This window comes from Chelon labrosus (assembly GCF_963514085.1).
Source record: "Chelon labrosus genome assembly, chromosome: 15".
Taxonomy (NCBI): domain Eukaryota; kingdom Metazoa; phylum Chordata; class Actinopteri; order Mugiliformes; family Mugilidae; genus Chelon; species Chelon labrosus.
In genome coordinates, this window is record NC_140348.1 from 8,055,996 (window position 1) to 8,077,037 (window position 21,042).

Genomic DNA, 21,042 nt, shown 5'->3' on the forward strand with positions numbered 1-21,042 from the left:
CAGCACTGATTAATGAGAATGTTGACCCTTTAAAGAAAAGAGAAGAGGGAAAAAAATGATTATTTTAGTCACTTACCAAGTAAATACTTTTCAGAATAGTGCCATTTGATCAAAGCTAGCATATTTGTAATTTTCTGATAGCAATGGCACTATCTGGCTTCTACTTAATGGCTCAAGAGAATCCAGATTCCTCATGATGAAAGTACTAAAGTGTAAGTAAATCATCTCTCTCATAACAACGCCTCACGAGAAGCTGTGCAGGTAACAACTTTGCTTTGTTTAACTTTCAAGCAAACGTTGCAGGAGTGAGAGGTCAAATCTGCATCTGTCTGAAAAAATCCAGCTGACACCGCGATGTCAACTCTGCAGACTTATGAGCGCCGGCTCAGTTCGCTACGCAAGGCTTTCACGTTCTGCGCAAATTAAAACATAAACAGTTCAGTTCACGTGGAGGCATTTAGTACCTTGAAAGCGCCACCCCACAAAAAGGAAAACATATGTTTCAGGTAAGATGTTTGTGTAGCTGTTTAAGAGCAGCAAGTTCAAATAACCGCACCAAAGATAAACTTCGGCTTCTGAGCTCAGCATGGTGGATTTCCGAAGCAGCGGATTCTGAAAACTCCCTGCCACATTCCTGCAGCAAACATACCCTGCTTTCCCTAATATAACGAGGCGAGGAATGGCTTTTTCTGATAACAGTCTGCTTGACTTCCGCCGTCAGCACAGGGCACAGGGTTGTAAAATTGGTTACTGTAATTAAACATTTTTTTTAAATGCCCATAAAAAAGCAAAGAGCAGTCAGTCCTTCAGTATAATATTATTTATTTTAGATCTGCTTTATTTCATCGTGTCATTGCTCCAGTTTGTGATTTTAGTTGTTTTCCAAAGTCTTCAGCACTCCAGCTCAAAAAGCCTTCAGCTGTGGTTTATTCACTCAGGAGGCTAAAACACAATAAATCCTGTGCCTGCTTTTCATTCTGTTCTGTTACGAGTACAGACGCTGTCCTTCCTCCTCTACAATGAAAGCTGGTGGCACCACTAACCACACTCAACTGAGTCACATCGTCTGCATTTGCCTAGTTCTTTAACGAAAACCAAAGGCACAGACGCAATCACTGATGACTGTGTTTTAATAACATTTAAGTGCAATACAGAGATTGTTTTTTTGCCTTGCGGCCCAATACCAGAGAGAGACAAACTCCAACACTGAGAGTTCAAATCAGTAATTTGATTTTAATGTAACTGCTTTCACACAAACAAGATGAGGCACAAAGGATCAATGCCAATGAAGTGTCCCAGTAGGCCAGCATACAACATACTCAGCACATATGACAAGATGACAAGCTAACTGCAGAGTCACTTTCCATGAGGATAATAATCCATCCCTTCATAGTTCTGAGTGGTTATGAGACTAGACTGTGTAGAAAGTCTTACATTTTGTGTAATCCAAACTGCTAAATGTGTGGATATATGCAAGCATGTATTTTCAGCAAGACTGAAACTTTACATGAACACAAACACAGAAAAGATGCATCATTACCAGCATTTCCTCATTGCTACAGGCAGCATTTTGCTTGTTTAAAAGAAAACATATACGGTGATGCAAATTAGCAGTCAAATTCTCGGAAAAGGGCTGCTTGGTGATTTAGTCTGCAGGAAGATCTAGAAGATCCCTGCCTGAGAACTAGTAGTTGCATCTCGGCTAACAGGAGATCAACATAACTGGGAGCTAAAAGGTATCGGAAGGGTAGATACCATATTTAAGTTTAAATGCTGTAGGTACACACACTCTCTCTAGAGGTTAAAAACAAGCACAAAAATGCAAATGACCTGCCACAAACAAAAAGAGGTGTCCACACATGTTTTGCTTGTCTGTGTACTCCCTATTAAGCAGGTTTACCAGTCTTGTACTATAAGACAGCATATGGTTCTGTGTGTGAATGGTTTGATCCAGATGTTTTGAACCAAAATATGTGTAGTATGGACAGCACCGAGCTCCTATATCCTCTAATTTCTTATCTAATTTCTTCTCGTTCCTCTTGCTGCTCTCTCTTCTCTCTCTTTCTCTGTCTCTATCCGGCTGGCCTTAGACAGACAGGTCCCTCCATATGAGCTGGGTTCTCCTCAAGGTTTCTTCCTGTTAAAAGGGAGTTCTTCCTTGCCACTGCCACCTTTGTGCTTGAATTGAATTGAACCGAATTATTGTTCATATTAGCAAACTACGATAGTATTGTCTATATCTATCCATGTTGAAGACATATAAGACACTGAGTCTGTGTCCATCCATTTTTTACTTCTTAACATCAGTATTTGCATCAGGAAACCTGTCAGGCTATAGGGCTGGACAATGATTCAGAGATGTGATGCTGAAATCAGTTCATCCAGGCATAGCAAGGTCCTTCCCTTTCACATGTGAATGGACAGTTCGTCAGGAAAAAAAAAAAAAAAAAAAAAACTTTTACCGCTTGTAGAACTTTTACAAAAAGTCCTGCTGAGCACACACAAACAATAATCCTTTCAGTCAGAGATCAATAACGAGAACTGAGACCTGAGGCAAAGATCATCTTAGATCTCTCTACAAACAAGGTTCTTCCTCCTTCCTACACGCCGGCATCCATTTCCCAGTAATTAACTGTTCACACCCTTTCATGCAGACGCAGCACATTTTACCAGACATCAATGGATACAACACTACTTTCCAACTGCATTGCTCATATATGAAGCTGTAAATCTTCCAACAAGGTGAATCACATCTTCTATAATTTTACAAGCAGGGATTTAGAGATGTAATCAATGAGTGAATGTTCACTGACGATATTATACAGCACAGACAGTATGGGTGAGTATGTGACACGGCGAGCTCAGCCGTGGCGTGGGAGCTTTTCGCTGTGATGTTAAGAAAATCAACTTTCAATAAAATTACACATCAAGCTATTTTAACGTCAAGCTCGTGGGCAAACAGTTTCCTCCTGGTTAATGGGAGCAAGCAGCTCCTCGCCTTCTGTGGCCTTCTTGTGTGGCCACAGAAGGCTTTATGTGGCATTTCCAAGCGATCAATAATTCAGTGTGCTTTGGGATTTGGTTGTTTTCACTTAAGGATGTCATTTTTCTAACAGGCTCATGGCTAAACAGAATACCCTGCGTCAGCTGCTCTCTATACAACAGAGAGCGTTTGCTAGAGCTTCACTTTCAGTATATATTGAGTGCAAGGACAGTAAATATAGGGTTAGGATTCACTTTGAAAGAACACAAAAGGAAATTTGAGAGTGAAAACGTCCAAATATTATGTTCATTGTATCTTTAACAGTGGAATATGTGTAGAAATTCAGTATGACATCCTTCTAAATTAGCTGTCAACGGCAAATCCACTAAACTCGCTCAACGACTGCACATTTATATAGCACAGGGAAAGTCACATTAAAATGGGAGTCATTCTAATGAGATGCCAGTTGGAGTCAAGCAAATTCACCACAGGTGAGAGAAACTGTCAAGTTAAACCTCACGCTTTATGTTATGTGGGTCATCTCATCCAGGCGCCAGCTAACAGGAAATGAGTCCACAGAGGTTGACATTAACTTTTGAATTAGTTAATGGCTTGACAGTTGCTGTCTCGTGAAACAGAATGGTGTTTTTTCATCACATAAGGGAATCCACAATTTATCTCTTACTGTGAAACAATCTGTTGCGTGACTGCGGAGCTGGTCCAGAGAAGGGTTTTACAGGGAGAATGGCACTTCCACTTTCTGCCTAAGAGTTCTATGGAAAGATTGATACCACTATCATGTCTGACCACAAGAGTTGACGCCAGAGCCATTAGCAAGGTCATCTGGTGCTAGCATAAAAACACTGAAACAACTAAAGGAAAAATCTAAATCTACCTCCCAGCACATCGTTAACTGACATGAGTGGTGTCATTAGTTTAACCAGTACATATTACAGTTTACATAGCTGAAAAATATTTCTTGCTATTGTGCATGCATAAAATGCCTGTTGTAGAGGTGGGCTGTCCAAGAAACACATTTTAATTAAAACCCTCGGCTGTTATTGCTCATTATTCCAAATTTCCACTGGATCTGTATATTCAAATGATAGCCAAAGGGTGATTACATTTATTGCTACCACTTTGATCGGTCTGTGACCCTGAACTGGAGGAAATGGAAAAGAAAGTGCATGAGTTTGACGTGACAATGCCAACAGAGTTATCCCACATACAACAGAAGTTTGAAGTAGCTTGCTAAATGGCAGAATATGTAGCAGTGGCTAAGTATTTAGCTTATTTTCAGTTCACCACAGTCAAGCTTTCCTCATTTAATACCATTAGGTATGCATCTCAGCACAAAACAATGAATGAATAAAACATAGCTAATACTGTGCAGGCTTTCACATACAGCACTACATGCTTTAAATGATCAGCACATTGAAGCAAAGTTCCTAATATGAAATGCAGCTCGTTTACTAAACAGGAGTCAGTGCTCCACTTTCTGGTCCCTGCTTAGTTTCTTCCCTCCAGCTTACTTAAAATTCATCCTCACGAACTGAAATCCTTGATAAACCTTGCTTACACAATCTTGGTTGCTTTACACTTTATCCGGAGATTACACTTCAGATGACTTAAGATAATCACCTGTTCCGCTTTCAGTTTGTTATATGACTACAAAATATGCCCTGCAGAAATGTGTGCGACTGCACTCCTCTCCCCCCGTAAGGACCATTACAACAGATAGAAAGGAAAATGAATGACCTGGCTTATTCATCAACAAACTCCAGGGAGTGTTTATTTGACTGCTGCTGATGCCAGAGAAGCTCAGTTGCCATTTTGGATTTTGTAATTGAAATATCGAGTTTCAGAAGATCCCGTCATTGTTTTCCCAGGTGTTATGACCTCAAAAAACATGGCTCCGTTTCTAGAAGAAGACAACATAAGACAAGTCGGTCCAGCTTCAGAATAAAGGGCCAGCAGACACGCAAACTGGACCACTGAATTCTACTCCCCAGAGGGAAAAACGCATGATCCATAAAGTCAAGGAAACCAAAACCATGTGCTGCAGTGAGGCAAGCTGTTCCTTCTCTGCCCTGATACTGTCATTCGTCTGGAGCCTCGGAAGACAGCACCCAAAGGTGCCAAGAGGGCGGCTCATTGGGCCAATAGGCAACAGAGAAGAGGGAGAGAGAGGATGACAGGAGAGTGCATACGATATGAACCCTCTTTCTGTACAAACCACAGCTGAAATTGAATCACGCACAGAGCCCAAAGACATGCCCCAGCTTGCTGCTCTGAGAGCGGCCTGTCTGAGATGCACTTTCCTCGCTAAAGGACACGAGGCGTTGATAAAATATTTAAAACGATGACTGAAAGAGACACAGAGAAATAAGGCAAAGTAAACTGTGGAAAGGGAGGGATGTAAGGGGACTGATGAAGAGGGATGTAATGTAGAAAACAGTAAGACGTGTGGAGGAAAAGATAATGAGAACGAGACAGATGGAAAGAAAAAGGTGACCTAACATATTCTTACCCCTCCTAATGGCATAAAACCACAGGGATATTCCACTGTGTCCAAGTGTATGGACGAAATACACACACACACACGCACACACACACACACACACACACACAATGGCCCCTGCAAACAAGTGAAGATTAATGGTCTGCATTTACCGTCATTAGAGTGATGTTGAGTTCTTTTAGCCTGGATCTGCCTAGCAGCAAATCCTCGAAGCCAAGATGTCTTGTCTTATTATTACACTTGGAGAACAGGAAATGATCAGACTGGCAATGTAATACACGGGATTATTTCCCACTGCCTGGCTATGTGTCCGTCTATCCACCGGCAATATGTCTGTCTGGGAGGGACAAGGGGCCATGAACATGTGGGAGGACAATGACGAGCAGAAGCAAACGGGATTTGCGCAAATAGAGAAGAAAATCAGAAGACATGTTCCCTTATCTACAGCTCTCATTCAGCTGACCACAGGCAACGGCTTTCTTTAACTGCATATAATCATGGGATGTATTTGCCATGACATGATTTTTTTCTAAAGAAAGGATGTCTGCCTTCTCTCCTAGCTAGAATCATAGATGGTTTCTATCATTAGTCTTCCCGGAAATCTGAAAATTGTCCTTTAGGAGCGTTCAGTCTAACATGTTCTGGCAACCTGTCAAAACCTCCATATACATTATTAACATTTGACAAAGTACCTGCACTTAAAGCAGCACTAATCAATACTCCACACGTTCCTGAAGCTCTAAGGAGCATTTTAATTACTTTCAGCTTTGTTTTGATTTTACCGCCTTCAACTTTGCAGCGTTGATTCATTCACTCTGCTGACAAAAACTGGGTTTTCAGCGCACAAGAAAAGCAGACAAACCGACTATATACCCTAAATTGCTGCCAGACAAAGTTAGCTGCTAACTGGGGGTCATAAAGGAACATCTAGCAGCTTAAGAGATCTATTTCCTTGAGGAACTGGACACAAAACTGGATTTTATTCCACCAGAATTCTGTGTCTGTTGTTTATATTCAGCCTGTAAAATGTGCCGACCCTCTTTGGAGAATGAACATAGATAGGCCTTCTATTAATCAGGCAGCCAGAAACGCTCAAAAATGCTAATATCACTCAGCCTCCAACAACCTATCACTGACCGGTAACGTTGCCAACTGTCCCTTGAAAAACATAATTGTCTCATATTTAGAAACAAAAGTACACGTCTCGTATTGAGCGTACCACGAGGATCACAAATACTGTGTAAAATGTCAGTGGAATTAATGAATAACAGGGCGCTTTATATGACGATTTACAGTAAACTCATTACCAGGCTGTCTCCTGCTCTGTTGCGAAGAAGATACCGAAAGACAACAAAGCAGCAACTTGTCCTCACACTTTCTGTTTGCACTTTTCTTATTGCACTATTACAAGAGGAATTTTCTGCTTTCTATTGTTTTATATTAATTTATACAGTTTTAAGTTAAGCAGGACAGTTTTCTGGTTAAGAAAGATATTTATTTTATATTATTTTAAAAATAAATTGTTGAATAATAATTTGTTTTCCATGTGTTCATATCACTCAAAAATATGCATCTAATTCAACTGAGTCAAATAGTTAAAAAATCATTTTTACACACATACCGGGAAGGGTGAATGCAATCGGGTCGGCCGGCCAATGAGGTGTCCATTATTTATTTTTTAGGAAGTTGGCAACCCTAGATGGCACCGTAGGGTTGAAGAGCTGCGAACTCTTTTATTTTTATTTTATTTTATTTTATTTTATTTTTTTGCACAATTTACACCAAAACTCTGCTTTTATCAAGGATTCCATCAGGTAGTTGTTTTTTTTTTTAAATAAAATCTGCCTTCCATCAGTCCTGGCAACTTGCTTTCATCCGATTCCTCCATTTTGGTAGCCGTTAGCCTGACGTGCGCATCAGTGTAATCGGTGTACCAGGAAATCGTGCACTGACAGAAGTTTTGCATTGTTTGGAATGCAAACTGCAATTAAATCTATTCATTTTTTTAACGCGTTAATTTTCTCTGTAATTAATTAATTGTAATTAATGCGTTAAAGTCCCAACCCTAATTTTAATACAGCAATCCTGCACTAAATCTCCATTTTGGACTGTTACAATGTTCAGTTTGTGTTGAGAAAGCATCAGAAAGGTATTAACTCAACTGTACGATTTTGTTTGGGTGGGTGTAGTTTGTGGCGCTGTTAAACTGGACTGAATTAAGCTCAGAAGTGTTTCTGTTATTTAGCCTAGCCCACTGACTAAAAGGAGGTCGTCCGAATAAAGGAAACATGTCGGTATAACACAACACAATTCAACTGTACTACAAGCCACAACCTCCACAATGAAAACACAGATGAATCAACAGCTCTCTCAGTTATTTTAAACAAATGGTGAATACTCTGACCTTCATGAAGCTAAGACTTATTGCAGGGCAGTCACATTAGAATGCATTGGCTTTCACTACCTAATGAAATGGCAAGTGAGTGTATAAATATTTTGTCCTGTTTCTGTGTACAGGTTTATGTAAGGCATATTGCTTCGACCTGGATACTGTGTTTATATGATTTCCATTATACTATACCATACTCTACTTCTATATTATATGCATGTAAACGTGTTGAATTCATACATACTTTATCACCAAGCCAATTACTTGTGGGGGTTGCACCCTATCCTATTAACCACTGACAGCAAGAACTCTCGGGAAAGCTCCCATTTGGCAGAACAAGCCCATATTTCCTGTAAACACCATTCCTTGTATCTTGAAGTTAAATCACCACTGGCCGAGTTTATCAGGAATAAACACATGACACAGATTTGTAAGTATTGTGTTTACTCTGGTAGAACAGAGCCTGTTGGCTTTGTGCTATGAAGAAATCCAACAAACCCTGCAGTGGTCATAACAGTGCTTTATTTGCTTTACTGCGCTATCATGTGTTCATTTAACTGAGCTGGCATGTTTGTCAGTCTGACAGGGTAAGTGGTTCGTGTCCCAACTGTGCACTCCCATGCTAAAGATGTACCATACATTTAACATCAGCTGCCAGTTTAAGAAATCCGGTGCCTGAGAGCGAACCGTTCTCCAGTGTTTGCTGGAGGAGGAACATGAGAAGTATGGCCGAGTCAATCTGGTTTGCAGGAATTTGCGGGTTTGTGTTATTATGTTACCTGTAATACATCCGTAGCCCAGTGAACCTGACAGCAGTTAATGTGCACTGCGACGTAGCAGCACAGCCACACATTAAACTAAAGATTTACACTCACACTGGATATTGCACATATGAACCTATCAGCATACAACTGAACTATAATGGATGGTGAGTCTGCAGTGAAGCCACCAATCTGCCTATTGATTTATGACAGATGAACTCAGCCTCTGGGTTTTTACATGAGTGGCTACCTTTTAGCTTCCTTGCCACTGATCGTTGACACATGCTAGCATATCTGTCTATGTGACATTATGCCTGAGGCTTATAACACAATAATGACGTTTACATTCAAGCATGCTGACTTGCAGCATAACAGCAGCTCCTCTGCATTTCCTCTTAAATTTCCCCTTCGCTTTGCATTTCAAGAAGCTCTAGCTGCCCTTGCTTAGATGACCCTGTTTACTGTAAACTACAGTGATCAGGGTCCCTTCAGCAGAAAGAAGCAGGGCAACTTTTTTTTGTATGGGAACATACAGTGAAATCTGGATGAAAATCTTATTCTTGATGAAAATGTCTGGTTTTTGTCACTCTTTTATGGTAAAGATACAACCTTTACCACAATTTAAATCTAAAAAAAAAAAATCCTAACGTTACAGAGCAAATGAAGACAAAATGTAACTAAGCAGGCTTGGCAGAAACGTTATAGAAATCTGCATGGTAACATGCGGCAAAAAGTAACCAAAAAGGGTGTTTCTGTTTGAATTTTTGTAGCACACTGACCAGGATGAAGCTCAGCCTTTGCTCTATCACTGTAGCCACTGACTTATTTAGTGACCCAGCAGTTGTGGCACTGTAGCAGCTGTGAGCCTGGAGAAAGTCCGATGTGTGGCATTCTCCATCAGCCAGGTCTCAAACAGGCCTAATCACTGCTTGATGCAGACCCACTGAGAGGTGGCCTGAATCTGGCTTCAAATATGAAAAAAAAAAAAAAAGTTCTAGAAGATGACTGTCTGCTAGTCTGAACCCTTTTTTTTTTCCTGGTATGCTTAAAATGATGCATCACTGCTGCATCGCAACATGATGTTATAGCTCATCAATAAACAACTGCATCACTGCTGCAAGGTAAATAAAGAACCCTGGCTGCGTTTCTTTCTTTTTTTTTCATTGTCATATATAAATATTTCATCTCATCCACAGTGGGATGAGCTACAATCCCCGCGTGTGTTTCATGCCCCGACTCAAGTCGGCTGGAAAAGAATTGCCTTGGAAGCCTTGATGGTACCTGCCGCATGTGCCAAGCTCTCCTCACAAGACGAAGCGTTTGTAGTGTCACATCTGGGGAACGAAGAGCCGCGGTCTGCTGCCTCCTCTAATGTTGTGTGTGTGCGTGTGTGTGTGTGTGTGTGAGCCAGGTTTACAGAAACTTATCTGACGTACTAAGCTCTGTTACACTTTTATTTCCTTTTGTTTGACCGTTCTCCAAACACAGAAGGCAGAGAAGTAAACCCCTGGATTTCACGTTTAAGTCTAAAAATACGGATTCAGAAACAACCAGTTCTGATTTGGAAAACCACTGAAACTCGAGATTCGCATTCTCTCTCCCCCAACCTGTTCTGCACTGATGCGCAAAGACACTCCACCGGCACCGACCGAACTGCGCTGCTTGGCGCAAGGGACGTGGGACCTGCAGAATTGCGAAATTGTGCCCCCATTCATCCTTTCCAATGATTACCATATCAGAGGGGGGAATTTAACCGGGACTGCGCATGTTTGCCACTCAACTTCCACACTGAACGCCTATAAAAAGGTGGGAGCGTGGTTATCTGAACGTGCTCTGCATTCGTAAGTGTTATTCCTCTATGAATAAGTGAGGCGGGCGGCTGGACTTAAATGTGCGAGGAAGGGTGGGAGTGGAGGGCGAAAAAAGAAAAAGAAAAAACAGCCCCGAAGCCAAAAGAAGCAGCCTCCGGTGCTGTAACCGGTTCCTATTTACTGTAAAACAACCGACAAACACTTCCCATCTGAGTGATCTCCAAACCAGTGGTTCTCTTTCTGTGTGTGTCCGAACCAGAGAGGATGGGAAGCGCATTGTGGAAAGCGTCATGGGGGAGGATGGGGTGAGGAAACATCGTCTCCACATCGCATCCAAACCCTTCCGACGCATGGCGCGTTCAAGTCTCCAACCGGAGCTCCTCGAGACCGAACCATCCCAGTTGCATCCCATTCACTCCACCTCCCACCGCAAAATAATAATAATAAAAAAAATAAATAAAATAAATAAAAAAAGCTTTCACCAGACATTACAGAAAATAGAACTAGACCCCCTGCATTCATCACTGTTAACATCCTGATTCTGGCTGAAAACGCACTCATAAAAACATCAGAGTCTCCTACCTTTTTATCCAGAGAGTGGCCACAATCCGGAGAAGATGGTCAGTTATTAAAGCGGCTCGGTAGCTCTACTAGAAACACCAGCAGTGTGAGGAGTGAGAGGAGGAGTGGTGGTAGTAGTAGTAGAGGTAAGCCAGTAGTGGGGAATGGTAATGGAGACGCAGGGAGCTCTTATACGCCAGCCAAGACGGCGTATCCACGGAGCGAGACGCACAAAAGGAGGGGAGAGGAGTCCGGATTCCCATGCACTGACAGTTTTTTTTTATTTGTTGCTGTTGTCTTCCGCTGTTGCCGACTCCTCGTTTCCATGCAGCGCGACCAGAGTGACCTGTATGATCGGATGACCGGAGCGGTGCTTCATCAGCAAACCCGCATTCGCTGGGACGAGGCGCGCAGCACGGCGGACTTCTTCCTCATTCTTCCCTTCCCGTTTCCCCCCCCGAGCTCGGCGCAAGCAAAAGAGAGAAAGAGGGCGAGAGTGTATGAGAGTGTGTGTGAGTGAGTGAGCGAGCGAGCGAGTGAGCGAGTTAGTGTGTGTGAGCAGGTCTCTCCTTCGTCTGTTCCCTCACACACTGACTGAGGCTCAGCTCTCCCTCCTCATTCTCTCTCTCTCTCTCTCTCTGTGTGTGTGTCTCTCTCTCTCTTCTGTGTGCGCGCACGTCTCTCTCACTCTTCTCGGCTCACACACTCTCTCTTCCTCGTATATTCGCCCTCTTTCCTTTTAATATCGATGTCCCTCCGAAGACGTTCCAGAAACATGTCTCATTTCACTTTTTGCGTCTTTCTTGTTCTCTCTCTTCCCCCCCCTCTCTCTCCCTCTCTCTTAACGCACGGCATAAGTTGTAAATCTAAACTACTCATGTTTTAGCGTAGGGGATTTGCTCGTTTCTGATTGGCCAGCAGGTGTCCATTCAGATTTTAAGTTGGAATGCCAGAACGGCCATCCTGAGCCATTAGTTGGGAACTTGTAAAAAGCAGATTTTGATTCAGTAAAAAAAAAAAAGTGAACATTTAATATCGTTTCTTATGAAAAACAAACCCGTCATGACATTCGCAGAATATATTATAACTCCAGTTACGCGTATTAGTGACAAAGAGCGCTCAGCTCTCAACCAATCATCGTAGCCTATTCATTCATAAAGCGCATCCATAGCAACGAGGTCAGCCCCGCCCATTCATTTTTGTTTTTTTCACAAAGGTTGCACTGAGTTTGTGAACATCCTTCAGGTCAAGTCCTGATTTAGGAACATTCCAACATGTGTGTATGTAAGAAGAGTTAACCTCCACAAAGCTCCACCTTCTTGTACAAACAGAAGTCAGAGAGCACAGCTGACGGACCTTTTGGAAACCCCAGCATTTGTTTCATAAACTCAGCTGAGAGTAAGTGTGGGAGAGTTAGTTTGACAACATAAATGAAACTACAAGACTGAACATTATTGGGGTGGCTGTGGTCATTGCTCCGATCCCCAGAGGTGCTTTGAGCAAGCCCCTCGTACTGCTCCACGGGCGCCTTGCACGTCTGCACAGTGCTCCAAGTGTGCTCCCTTGGATGGGTTACATCCAGAAAGCAAATTTCTTGTTTGTGTGTGTGTGTGTGTGTGTGTGTGTGCTTATATATAAACAGCAAATAAAGTTGATCTGATTTGACTTCCCAGTTTGTCTGTGGTTGTTTTTTATTTTATTTTAGCAAGCAGCCATATTACTGCAAACAGACATTTTGAAGAGAGCCAGAGAGAGGCCTGGAAAGCGAAGTAGAGGGACAACGGCTAGGTTTAAACAGACAATATTTCTTCAACCCATTTGCAGAGAAAATGAGAAAATCCTTCTGATTAGAGATTCCGACGTAACTATTTATGAACGCAAAATACTGAAAATCAATCGGAACAGAACCTTTTTCACATGCGCAAAGCGGCCTTGCCTGCTGAGGAGCATTGAATCCGACAGAAATATAACACGTTTTTTTTTCTACTTTATTGACAACACTTAATTCATTCAGAGCTCCTGCAGTATTACCCACTATGATCCCCCTGTAACAAGCAGAGCTTTAATGATCCGCTTTATTCCAGACCCACATTTTCAACGGAGCTGCACACACTGGTTCTGGCTTTGTTTCATCCCTTCAAACACTTGTTTCAGCAATTAGTTTTACTAGTTGAAAAACATGGTACATGACAGAGAGAAACAAGAAGAGTACATGGTTATTAGTCTCTATGATTTTCCTATTGAATGGATTATCATCAGGTTACACCACTACTCTTCATCTGATTAAAAATGTCTTCTGATAGAGCCATTCTGTTCCAACTGAGGTGGTTACATAAGGTAATTTCATCCTGACTGAACTATACAGAATATTACTGGAATATAGCTGTCTGTGTAAACTGAGCCAGTAAGACATAATATAAAGTGAAAAGGAGTATTGAAATGGGATTCAAATGGGAAATAAACAGGAATTAACAGGGATTAACATCCAAAGATGCCCTCTGTTGTAGAAAGGTGACTACAAATACACTGTATCTGGACTAACAGACTTGTTGAATGCTTTTACTTCATGATAACATATGTAGATGCCTTTTTTTTTTTTTTCAGCATTTCAGATTAAGTTTTGTTTAAATCCAAATTTCCTTGCCTGCCAGAATTTGAATTCGGTGGCAGACAGCAAATGGACAGAACCCCAATTCAGCACAGATCTTACGTGGAGACAAATGATTGGTACCTGCAACTTCTTAATCTAGAGCAGGGAAATGCAAATCCTTTTGTCAAATCATTATTTTACTTTGCAAACCTGCTACACGGTGCCAATGCATAATGCAGTAGTGAGTAAGATACATTTTGTACTATATTTGTTTGTAATTACTACAGTTAATTACAGACACATATGCTGAGTATTATTTGCAACCATTTGCATCAACAGCATTGTTGTTTGAGTGCTGCAGCAGTCCTGCAGAGCAACGCATGCACAGCATCAAGAGTCTGCACTGAGAAAGGATTTACAAAGTCCTAATAGTTAAAAGAGCACCACTTTGCAGGAATGTCAGAATTAATTATAGCCTCATCAAGAATAAAAGGCCTAATGCAATCTCTGAGAATCACCAAGTAAAGGACAGCTTGATAAATACAAACGGTGAACTAACTGTTGAAGAAAATAAGCTAACTCCGGCTTCCTCCCACCGTCTACAGACATGTTTGTTAGGTTAACTGGTGATTCTAAATTGGCCTTAGGTGTGCATGTAGATAGGTAGTAGATGGGCGTTTCTCTCGCTGTGTGTGATAGACTGGCGACCTGTCCAGTGTGTACCCCGCCCCTTGTCCGATGATGAATGAATGAATGAATGAAAATAGTACATAATTTAGTAATAAATGGAATGAAACTGATCTTCCTACATTTGCACCCAGGCATCTAGATCATACTGGCCAGAAACTGGTAAGCAGAAATTGTTCAGTAACAGCATGGCACATATATATAGACTCTGTGGTTAATAGTCAGTGAGGAACAGGTGGTTTGGGCCAGCCATCACTGGACTGGAGAGCAGTTCATGCTTCAGTTTACCCAAGAGAAGCACCAGATTGACCAGGCTGGCAAAGCGACCCGTAACCCTGGATGTCAGCTTGTGGGACAGGCAGAAAACTGGCCCTTTCCATTGCACAGGGTCATAACAGGGAGCACGGATACAGTGATTGTAGCCAAGCAGACGTCCTCCACAAGTTCTAGAGAAGCAGCTGTTCAGGTGGTTGAACGAAGATAGCTTAGGGCGACCATTAGACCAAAAATATCACAGCAAAATGCCTGACCTAGGTCTGAGGGGTTAAACCCTGGAGGACATTTTTTTTTTGAGGAGTGACCGGAGCAAACAAATAAAGACGGAAGTGGTGTTTGGAAAGGTCAGAGTGGCAAATACCGGACATACATCTGAACTAGGTGCAGGCTTTAGTTTGCAAAATGACTCTGACAGAGACACCAGAGCAGATGCCGAACGAGCAACAGATTTCCAGCTTGATGGACGGATAAAGGCTGAGGCAGTGAAACATAAGAGACAAGCGCTTGTAGCGATAGCGATACAGACAAGAGTCAGCTATAGTATGAGCACATGCTGAGAAAGAGATTCACATTGGGCTCAGATATCAAGTCAGAGAAGATTGGTGACAAAGGGAACTGGGAGCTAAAGCTAATAGAAAAGGGGAAATGTTAACTCTACTGAGAAACAGAGGGCCAACAAGATGTCAGACGCATTAAAAACTAAAAAGGAGTTGGGCAGAGGTAAAAAAAAAATAAAAAAGATAAGGTGGTGGATTGAATGAGGTCAGAGAGGCTGATGTACCAAACAGGGAAACTGGTAAGCTGCAACACCGAGGGCCCGCGAAATCACAAGGAGCATTCTGGGACCTACAGGTGCCACTGGATGATATGAAAGATGACAAGCCAAGATCACACAAATTCTGCCTCTTGGTACAGACTTGCTCGCCAGCTGATTCGCTAAAGGCCTGGCGGGGGGATGCAGTGGAAGATGGGGAAACACTGGGAATCTGACGCGTGAGGTTTTTAGGGACGGGGAAACAGGACTGCAGTGGCTGTGACAGAGGTGATTCAGTTTGTTCAGTGAATCATTTCAGGTGAGTTTAAAAAGCCTCACATTTTGTTGAGCAGCTCACCAACAAAAAATAAATAGATATATGTATTTTCATCTTCTCTTTGCTGTGTCTTTTACCGTATCGTGCTCCTATTGAGTATTAATATGGTTCTTTAATTGAACCAGCTTAGTTTCTGTCATGGTAATTCGGCAAAATGGACTGAGTGGGGGGAAAGGAGAGAGCCCTCTGCAGATGTGAAGCTGACACGGGAAGGTAAAAGCTTCAGACTGTTCATTCATAATTCAAAAGTGCAGCAGCCCAGGGCGACTCCTTAGAGCACAGCCGTTCAGGAGTCAGTCAAGCAATCCTGCTAAACCTACAAGAGCTTAGCAAGACATATGAAGGTGACATAAGCTAAATTAAGCTCTTACATTATGTTTTCTTCTGAATACACAGTCCTACACTATTGAGGATTATACAATAGAAGTCAGCCGATGGAGCTGTTTTTAAAAGACATACCAGTCAAAGTGATTTGTTTAAGGCAACAAAGTTTTAACTGGAATAGGGCGAGTCACTAAGGCTCTCCTTGTTACAGGGGGATCATACCGGCTAATGCTGCTGTACAGTCCTTTGAGAATAAAGGCGGAGAAGCATGCAGTATCTCTGCAGACTCCTCTGCAGGGATGCATTTTATTAGACTGTCACTATGATTATGATAATGCTAGACTGCTGTTTTGAAATAGGATCATTTACATATTAGTATAATTTGGATGTGGCAGTGTAAAATATGGGAGAGACCTTCTGCTAAAGATGGCAATTTATTATGCAGTTACAAAGAGTGCACAGACTTGTGCACACACACAGGCCCACACAATGGGAATATAAATTAGAAAGCCACATGCACAATGTAGAGGAAGCCCATATTTTTATTTCTTTTTTTTCCCCCCCAGTCTTTGCTCTCTTAGCAAACACACACCCCCCCTCGCACCTGTGTGCATGCACCAACACACTTTCTAATATCACGGTGATGCAGAATGACACACAGACAGCCAGAGGGGGAAATAATCAGTCTTGTTAAGATACTCTCCTCCAGGAGCAGCTTACAGCTCAGATTAAACTTCAGTCTGGATATTCTTTTGGACTCTCACAGCTGAGGATAAAAGCCACTAATGGCTTGTTAGTCAAACTGCTACATAACGACTTACGTAAAAGTGTTTATAAGTGGATTGCATCATTTTTCTTTAACATAATGAACGTTCACATAATGTTTTTTTAGGCAGATACAAACACAAGATTCATCTGTTTGAGAGTTTTCCAATCGGCACAGGGAAATTTAAAATTGATCCAACTTTTGTTCGCACTCCTTCTGTTCACACCTCCGTCGCTACCAATTCGGAGGCAGTCGGTGCTGAGGTTTCACAGCAAACACGCGCAGTGGTGGAAGTGAGAAGGTGAGGAGGGAAGAGAGAAAAAGAAATTGCAAAAAAAAAACGCTCCTCCAGTCATTTTGACACACAGGAAACCTGGTCAATCACTGCGAAAGGTCAGCATGACTTGGTAAAGTTACAAAAATGGAGGGCAGTGGCCCCTTTCCAGCTCAACCAGCAGAACCTAACAAACCAGAAACATTGCATATTTTGGCCATTTAGTGTCCCTGTAGAGTATAGAGGTTATTTCAGTGTTTCCCCAAACCAGAGGGAGGACCGAATAATTCTAATTTCTTTTAGAAATCTGTGCATATTTACAGCCACATAAAATATCAGTTTAAAATGAGCCGTGTTCCTTCAGAAAGCTGTCAGTCAGACCCAGGTCGGGACCCTTTAATGCTCCATTTCAGCTGTGTTATCAGCTGTTGAGTTGCTGCAAACCTGCAAATGTAGACTCACTAAGACTGTGACTAGAGCAATTACATCATACTATGACTCAGAAAACTGGACAAATACGACTAATATTCACACAGATAATTTCGTTAATCCTTAATTGGAATTGAGCTTTCTATTCAATTTAAAAACGTCTTTGCTATGGTGCCACTTGTTAGCATGTGTGTCGATGCTACAGTAATCAGTAGATGAATCTGTCGTTGAGACAAACCAGTCACCAGCACAGTCATATTAATATTCTTTACATTCTGCAGAACTGTTCGATGTCATATTTACATACAGACACATATACACACAGGTTAGCTGGAGCAGGATGGAGGTGAGCAATCTCTCCAAAGGGAATATCTACAAACAGTGCTGAGTCACTCAGCATGACTCTCTCTTCCTTCCCCTCTCTCTCTCTTTCTTTCAGTCCAGACAATGTCAAGGGAGTGGGCTGTCTGAGACGGAGTGCACAACATGGTTGACACGTTCACCCAACTTTGACCCTCTCTACACTTCTCTCCTCTCACTTCAAGTGTCCGTGCCATCGCTGCACCACTGGCACACAAAATATCTGTGGAGGTCCCCGGTACAAAGTGTTATGGTATTTATACACTTTAATCAGAAGCAGCGTGCAGGTGAAAATGTGGTCAACTAATGCTAGGACATCAGCATTTTATCTGTATTACCATATTTAATGCTATGAGAGTTTTTTGTCATGCCTCACATATGATGACACATTCAACCTAATCAAATGTAGTCTTGATTGCCGAGGTGCAAAATTGGATAGATCATTTTTCCCAAACGATTTCAATGAGGTCTATTGCCGACAACTCTTTGAGTGCCTCCTAAACTCCAAAATACTGTGCAGTGGGCACAAAGGAGGAAAAAGGCACTGGATCGTTAAACGGCACTCTGAAGCATCCAGGCTGAGAGCCGCCACCTCCAAAGCCCACAGCCATGGCGATCTGCTGGAAAACAGTGGTTTGCTGCTCTTAGGTCTGTAGTTCAAGTATCTTGGTGTTTTTCACAAGAGGCAGTAACAAGGAAGAAGGACAGGAGGGTTGGTGAGGCATCAGCAGTAATGCAGCTCTTGTACCGGACTGTAGTGGTGAAACAGGAGCTGAGCCGTAAGTCAAAGGTTTTCTAATTTAGCTGTCCATCTACGTTCCAACCCCCATCTATTTCTTGGACATCGAGTAGAGCCTCTACTCCGCTCGGGCGAAGAGGACCAGTTTAAGTGGTTCAGGCACCTGATGCGGTTACATCCCGGACACCTCCCTTTGGAGATTTGCTGGGAGGAGACCCCAGGGTAGACAAAGGCTTGAATTAGAAAGCATTGTTAGGGAGAGGGACATCTAGAATACCTTGTTAAGTCTTCTGCCACTGCGATTCGACTTTGGATAATTGGATGAAAATGGATGGATGAATGGATGGCAGGGTGATGTCTGTGTGTGTAATTGTGGTTCCTTCCTGCTACAGACTGTTGCACATGTTCCGAGGCTGCATGATTGATTCAGGGCAGGTGTAAAACACACCTTCTCACTGACACTACGGCTGTAACACTGGCTAAGCTTAGCCAGAGAAAAAAGCAAACACGCCTGAAGGTAATCGTACAAGTCCTCCACAGTGAGCGGACTGCAGTTTTGATTGAATTTGGCTGTCACATTTCTAGCTGTATGCATTTAGATGAGATGTGTTTTTATTGTACATATTTATTTCACGTGCAACTGACTGTCATGGCAGAATATGGTAAACGTATGAGAAATGACACACGAGGGCGAGACTAGAAATAAAGGGTCCATGAGATGAATAAATGAGAGGGTTGGTTGAAAGGTTGTCCTTGCTGAGTGGTGAGGTTTCTGTAGGGCAGCGATGATCAGTCTGCCGAACTGGATTAGTCTGAAATGTCAGGAGAGGAAAACTGTAATAGAGGTGAAATGAAAGAGGGGAGAGTATCAGACATCAGCTGCGAGAAGAGACCAGCCTGCAGTCTGCTGTGTCCTTAAATACTGACACACACACACACACACCCTGTACACTCATACTTTTCTCCTTTTCTCCGAGAAAAGCTGCCAAAGCGTACAGCTGGTCAGCAGACATCAAACCGCAGACTTTGAGCAGACATAAAAGAATATCAGATATGTGACTCTGATTGACGGAGCACCAAGAAGAGTCATTTAAGTGCATCTGAAGTTAACGCGGATTGCTGCAGGCAACACGAACCCAGACCTTTAGATGATTCAAATTTCAGTGGCTCCAGAAGACAACACCCCCCACATAAACACTCTTCTGTTAACCCAGTCAGAATAAAAAGCCCCATATAATCACCACCTGAACAGGCTGACCTGGTCAGAAGGAGTTTTCAGTTGGATTGAGAGGGGAAGTGCAACCAGTATTAAAATATTACCGCCTAGTAACCATGATATGTGCACGGGAGTCTCACGTAGTGTGAACATCAGGTGACAAATTTAGAAGGAACTGAAACATGGAGGTTGCAAAAGAACAAGGGGTGATTCAAACACGTGTTCGAAAGCATGAACGAAGCCGGACACGATGTGGGCTGCAACGCTGGAAACCAGGATCCATCTTAGTCATCGTCTTTTGTTATATTTCCGGCACATTCCACGCTCCGCAGCAGGCGTCGTCGCTTTGTGCATGTCCAAAAATACATATTCTGCTTAATGTTCTGGGGCACGCAAGAAATATATGTAATCTTGGATGGTTTTAAAACCGTTTAAGTTTGACGCTCATCTGCCGCCCCCTCTTCACACTCTCTCACTGTAAACGATGAGGATGACAGGTTACGTCTAACATTCTGATACATCACGTGAAAATGGCGAACTGAGAACCTTAGTGCTGTGTGCGTATTTGGAGCAGCAAACATGGGACAATTTTGTCCGTAAAAGGGTCAAATTACGTCCCTTATGGTTGCTTTTGAATTTGGACCGTGCTGATGCCCAGTAAAGACCAATCATGTCTCTTTTTCTTTCTCTCTCTCCCTCTCACCTGCAGCCGCTCTTCTGTTATTGGGGGCAGCCTAAAATAAGGGAACTATTTTGGGGGGTGGGAGGGCTGTGCTACAAAAAAAAAAAAAAAAAAAAATCGCCATAGGCTCTTCTCTTTTTTTTCCTCTCCTCCTCCCTCCTTTCTCCTCTCTCCTCCTTTCCAGTAGCCCTGGGCTCTAGTAAAAACAGAGCAGTGCAAAATAAAACATTACTCTATGGAGCCGGATGACACAGGCATGACAATAGAACCAAAGCCACGCGGAGCACATTTGAATATAATACGAGCGACATTATGAAGCATTAGGTTAAGAGTCTGGAACAAAAGAAGACACAAATAGAGCAAAGCAGCGGTAAACAAGATCTTATCATGATAATGTGTGTTTTTACTGAAACAGTCTCCGCCTTTGGCCACTAAAAGTCTCATGGGGTGTTTCATTTGTTTTGCAAATATTTAATTTCTTGCATGCTGCTTGAGAAAAATAGCATCTAGTTACGTCATCAGCCTTCATGAATCCTTTATGAGAATGACTTAATTTGCACACACAGGCTTTAAATGATTGTA